This window comes from Panthera uncia, chromosome B1, assembly GCF_023721935.1.
Source record: "Panthera uncia isolate 11264 chromosome B1, Puncia_PCG_1.0, whole genome shotgun sequence".
Taxonomy (NCBI): domain Eukaryota; kingdom Metazoa; phylum Chordata; class Mammalia; order Carnivora; family Felidae; genus Panthera; species Panthera uncia.
Window position 1 is genome coordinate 9,937,110 of NC_064811.1, and position 6,449 is coordinate 9,943,558.

The 6,449-nt window shown below is 42.8% G+C and overlaps 1 pseudogene; it reads right to left on the bottom strand.

Annotated features, from left to right (window-relative positions):
• LOC125923969 (40S ribosomal protein S5-like) overlaps positions 1 to 5,277 on the bottom strand; it is a 54,920-nt pseudogene extending 49,643 nt beyond the window's left edge.
• Positions 5,278 to 6,449: the final 1,172 nt, after the last annotated feature.

Here is a 6,449-nt window from a genome sequence, read left to right on the forward strand (position 1 = left end):
AATATTTAATTTCTTGATTTGAACTCAAAGAAGGCGTGTGGGTTAGAGAGCTCTCTCAGAAATAAGAGCAGAGCAGAGTTTTTTATGTGTTTGATAACTGGCCTACCTCATTAGGTCCATGAGGGTTTAAGGATGCTTTCCTGAGGGTGCACTGGAAGGTCCCCTCAGAGGACAAGGAATTATTTTCCTTGAAGATTTCTTGGGCAATTGTAACCCTTTCTCTGTAATTGCCCCATTTGGCCTTGACGTTCTTTTAAGAGCAAAGGGCGTTCCTAAACGTGTGCTTGTTTCGCTCACTACACTTCCTCTTGCCCAGCCCTCAGTGGACTCTCTTACTGGGGAGTCTATGAATAGTTCTCCCTGGGCTGTGCGCTCAAGAGTGTTGGGGCCAATGAGATTTTCATCTGCTTGCCCCTCAGAGCACCTATCCCAGTGGCTCAGAATGGTGACGACCTGTGGCACGTTCAGGATTCGATAGTCTACCCGGCGCTTTCAACACCATTGCTCAGTCCATCATTGCAGCCCTGGGAAAGAAGCAGGAGGGGATTTTATTGGAGAGGGGGAAAGAGTGGGAACCCAAGATTTTGGAGCAATATCGCGAAGCCAGTTTGGAAGTAAAAATCAGCATTTGTCGTAAACCTTTACTTCCATCTCCTATTTTGTTTCTCAGAAAGAATCCATTATCCATTGAGACAACACCCTTTTCTGATTGGAGATTTTAAAATTGCCTTTCGTAGCTGCTGCTTGGTAGCACAAATCTGGTTATTTGCTATGTTTCATCTATGGGATCCTGTGGTCCCCTCACCTATTGATGCTAGATGATGGGTCATATTTGGACCCAACCCAGCATCCCCGGTGCTATGATGACCAGTCTAATCCGGAAGGAGAGAGGCTTCCAAGGATGGTCCCATCCAAGAGCTCAAACAAAAAAGTGACATCGTCAGATAAGGCCTTTGGGAACAACAGCCTCTGCAATGAAGGTTCAAGACACATTTCTAGATTATTCCTCAATCTCCCATGCTAGCAGCAAGCAAAGGTGCTGTTAGGATAAGGATACTAGGACTGCACGGGGCTTAAATAGAATTGGATTGGGAAAGGTATTTTCATGGGCAATGGGATTTATAAATTTTCATGAAATAAAACAAATAACTTTCTCCTTTGAATTGAGCTAGAGATATTGCAACTTCTACTCCCATGATCCATCCATGCATCAGGAAGTCAATATTTTTTTCTAATATTTGACAAGACACTCACTGTCTTATCCCCGACAAATCCAGGGAGACTTTGCTGAAAGTTGTGTGTGTTAGGAGGTGGGGAGAGGTGTTGAGGGATTCCGGTAATAGGAATCGTGTTACTATTCTACCGCAAATGAGCCTCAGAGCGATTTTCATGATGTTCACAATTGGTCAAGAGTAAAGATGGAATTCGGATCCAATTCCTCTGATATCAGGCCTTCTAACTCTGAATCCAATTTTCTGTGCTCTCCAGCCCTGTTGCTGCCTGCATAGAGAGTGTTCAATAAAGGTTTGCCGAACAGGATTGAATGCAACGGCAGGCCAGAGGGAGTTTTAGATCTGCCTTCCCAATAAAGACAATTACCTCTCCACCAGATTCTCAGCTTTTTGTTCTGCCTCTGAGTTCATTTGATAAGAGACTTGATTTGGGCTTGTTTTAGCAGATAAGTTCAGTTAATATTTATTTTAGGAAAGTGGGATTAGTGAAGATAGGTGGGGAATGAATTATACATTCTCTGTGCAACTGAAGGTCGTTAGGAAAACACGCAGCTGCTGGAGATTTCCAAGTGAGACTAGCATAGAGAGGGCTCGAGGCAATTTCCAAATGTTCTGGTTTCTATTTATTGGAATCACTTCGGAAGTGGCAAACAGGACGATGGGGCTGTTAATCCAAATAAAAGGGAACTTTTTAAAAGAGAAAGTGACACATCTTTAAATTTGGAGAAGACGGCTTCGAAGGCTGGCAGACAGTGTGGGCAGTGAGTTGGGGAGCCACAGGAGTTGAGTACTTTGTTGCGTCACGGAGCGTAAGAAGCCACGAAGAGGGGGATGAGGTGGGGGAAAACCAACTCAACTGGGGAAATGGGCCCTGGCAAGGGCAGCCATTCTAGTGCAGAGGCCAGAAACCATACCCGACTCAGGTAGCATTTCGGATAGTATTAGCACTGGGGATTTCTCTCCATTGGGACACACAGTCTGCTGTAGAATAAAACTGGAGGTTGAGGTTGGGCAGTGATAATACCTAATACGTCATCCTTCATCCTCCTTACCCATAAGCCAGGTACTGTGCTAAGTACTTTGTCTGAATTAGCACATTAAATGCCCACAGCATCCCTACATGCCGGGGAAAATCATACAAAATTTATAGAAGGGGAAACACGCTAAAAATGTGGTTTCTTTGCCCCGATTCATAAGCCCGAAGTGGCCAAATCGGATCCGAATGCAAAATCAGACCCACGTGATGGCACATCGTTACTGTGTATGGTGGATCCGAGTACCTGATAGTGTGTGGTGTGCTTCTTCAGAAAGGAGCACCAGAGAACCTGTGTGGATGATTTTGTAGTGCTCGACGGGGAGATGAATTTGAGGCACTAAAATGTCCAGGGTCCTTTTCTATCATAGAGAAAACACAATCTGTGGAAAGGAAGTATTCAGTCCTCCTCATCTGAAGCAGTGGAGGTGAAGAATTGTCTTCTTTCTCTATTTAGGACTGATTGACTCAGGAACAGGGCAATGTGGATAGGTGGGTGGGGTCCACCAGGCTTTCCGGTGAGAGAGGTCTGGTAAAAACAACGGCAGGAGAAGGCAGGTTGTCTGGGCGTCTCTCATTATTCATTCCGCAGATAGTTGTTGGGCCCCTGCTACATGCCAGGTAATGTCCTAGGCACCAGGGCACAGTGTGTCCAGCAGAGACCAAAAGGACAATTTAGAAGGAGCAGAAGTTTGGGGATAAGAAAATCCCAGCATTGTCACCGACTAGCTAAGTGACCTTGGACATGTTACTTAACCCCTCTCAGCCTCTGCCCCTACCTGATATGGTCTTAATGAAGCCCAGCTCTGAGGGTTAATGTGAGGAGTAGTAAGATAATGCATGTAAGATGCCTGGCTCATGGTAGATGCATATTTAAATAGTAACGCTATTTCTATGCATTATTAAGGATTTCATTCTCCTTAGAAATCATGCGTTTTCTTCATGATGTGATAAGGTACCATCTTCCTCTGTGTCTCCTAAAATTCATAGAATCTAGCTATTTCATCTCGTTTCCTGGAAGATGCTAAATATGAAGAAACCTGGATTTCTTGAGTTTTCAATTCTGTATTTCTGGGCTCTACCTTACCCTTCTCCTCCTCCTCTCTTTTCAAGAAAGGTATGGTTGATGTGATGGTTAATTCCATGTGCCAACTTGAGTGGGCCACATGGTGCCCAAACACGTAATCGAATGCTATTCTGGGTGTGTCTGTGAGGGTGTTTTTGGATGAGATTAACAGTTGAATCAGTAACTGAGGGAAGCAGATTGCCCTCCCAGTGTGGGTGGGCCACAGCTAATCAGTTGAAAGCCTAAATAGAAGGAAAAGATTGACCTCAAAGTTCCAGGTAAGTCCACTTGACTCTCTTTGGAGATGGGACATCAGTTTTTTTCCTGCTTTTGGACTTGAACTAAAATATCCATTTTTGGTTCTCAAGCCTGTTGGCCTTTGGACTAGAACTTACACCATTGGCTTTCCTGTTTCTCAGGCCTCCAGGCTTGAACTAGAACTCAGTCTCATGAATTGTCAGTCTCCAGCTTGCTGACTGCAGATCTCGGGACTTCTCAGCCACCATCTTACGTGAACCAATTCTTTACAATATGTATCTATATATAACACACACGAAAAATATATATCTCATCATAATTATATATAGATAATTACATTCTAGTTACATATATGATATATATATATACTTGTATATAATATATACTATAATCATGGAATGAAGCCATATAACTGTAATGTACTAGAAAAATTCTACTTATATATCTGTCTTAAAATAATTATATTAAGGTATATAATTGTGTGTTAATCATTACTTAAATTGTACATTCATGATTAATCATATATTAATATAAATTAATCACTATATTACTATAGTTATATAATAACTTTTGACTCCTGAAAATCTTAACTACTATTGGCCAACTGTTGACCAGAAGCTGTACCGATAACCGAAACAGTTAACACATATTTTGTGTGTTGTATGTATTATATGCAGTATCCTTACGGTAAAGTAAACTAGAGAAAAGAAAATGTTATCATGAAAATCATAGGAAAGAGAAAATACATGATTAGTATTGTACTGTATTTATCAAAACAACAAAAACCCATGCAGTTCAAAAATCTAGTTACAGAACATATATTATATATTATAGTTATATAGCATATAGTAAAACCAGTTCTCGATCTCTGGAGAATCCCCAAAACAGAGTTGAGGATGCTCAAGTACAGTCATGGCATCTCTCCAAGGTTATGTTAGTGCCCAAGGGCATAGACAAGTAATTTCCAGCTCTCCTGGCTCCTGGTTCCAAGCCCCTCCTGCAGAATTCTTCACTCCACCTGCCTCCCAGTAATAAACACTAACTTCATAGGTAAGAAGAAGGAAATGCAGTTCGGGGGTCTTTTTTTTTTTACAAGATGGGGTGGGCTCTAACTTCGGCAGCCATGACCCTTCCTAGACAGAGGAGGGAAAAGTGTCCCCACAATAACGGAGGGAAGGGGCGTGGCCTGCCAGGTGCTCAGCAAGGCGTACCGCGCATGCTCGCACATCTTTCTTTCTTCCAATTCTCTCAGAAATCTACCCTGGCCCTCATTTTTAGATGAGAACACCGAGACCCAATACGACCAATGCCATAGAGCTGGTGAATAATGGGCTCCCTTCTGCCCGAATCTAGAGCTCACATTCTCACCGGGACAATAAACAACACGCCCTCAAATTGAGCCCAGGTGTGGATGAAATGCACTCGGAGGAGAGGGTCCGAGAGAGCCTGAGGATGTGCTAGAAGGCTGGGTTCTGCTTCCCGCCCTGATTCTAGCCTTGCGTTTCCTGTCCTGTCACTATTTATGCCCCATATGCCTGTGTGGTACACATGAGTCTGGGAAGATGCCAGGGCCTGGCAGGCAATGCTTGTTTTACAGCCAAGCACACCTGCTCTCGCAGTCTGCCAAACCCTTTAGCTGCTGGCTGCTGGGCTGCGCGATTATCTCCCTTCAGACCCCATGCCTTCATGCTCCATTCTCTTTCCATGGAAAGAAGAACATCTCTCTCTCTCTCTCTCTCCTCTTCCACCTTTCATCTTTCTCTTTCTCTCTCCCTCCTACCTCCTCTCTTTCTCTCTCCCTCCCACCTCCTCTCTTTCTCTCTCCCTCACCTTTCTTTCCCTCTCTCTTTTTGGGTGGACTTTGTCCTCATTTTATAAAAAGTAATAATAATAATAAAAAAGAAACAAAACCTCTTTAGGGTGCTTTTTGCTGAAACTTGTAGACAGGGCTCGTTCTATGCAAAAGTCTTGTGCCTCTGGCTTCCATTTTTCAGCCCTAATTTGGTACTCGTTGTCCTTTGCTGCTTTTTCTTCCTGCGGAATTTTTACCAAGTCCTAAACACTGGTGTTTGTTCTGACGGATGCTCTGCTGTTTGTCATGCAAATAGGATTTCGCTTCAAACATGATTTTAATTTGATGGATGTTCTGGTTGTTTGTCATGCAAGCAAGATCTTGCTGGCAGAATATTTTTCTAGCCGACTCTGGTAACTCCCACGTTCCCACAGTTACTATAGTCATTTAGTCTTGTTATGTAAAGCCCAGGATTTGGGGGAAGTAAAACCACTTTGATTACATTCATTAAATTTGTAAGCTATAACATTTTCACATACCCATGGGAATGCATCTCTATGACAAATTCTTAAATGTTAAAAATAGCAGTGATGTTTGGTTTTTTATGTATGTGCATACATGTGTACACATAGGTAGGCAGGTACATGTATATACATGAGGGTACCTATGTGTGTATATTTCAATGATATACTTCTGCAATTTATTCATGTTTATGAAAATAATGATGTCCTTTGCTTATTCTAAAAAGGGGAGATCTAGATCTTGGTGCCCAGCTTCATTTGCTGAGAGGAGCATTGATAGTCAGGGTCTGGGGTTCTTAGGATGCTGTGTACCCAGGTGGAAAGGTGCACGGAGTCCATAAATAGAAGTAAGGTAGGGGCCACAGGTGAAGTAGGGACAGGGACATTCCAGGGAGGTCAGAAGTCATCTCCAGGGCAGCGGGCGGGGAAGGCCTCATTATCTCAGGACACTTTCATACTGAGATAAGATCACTTAAAGTGAATCCACAAAAATGGGACACATATTTTGGAGAAAATAAAAAAAATCAGTTAGACTGGGATAATGTAT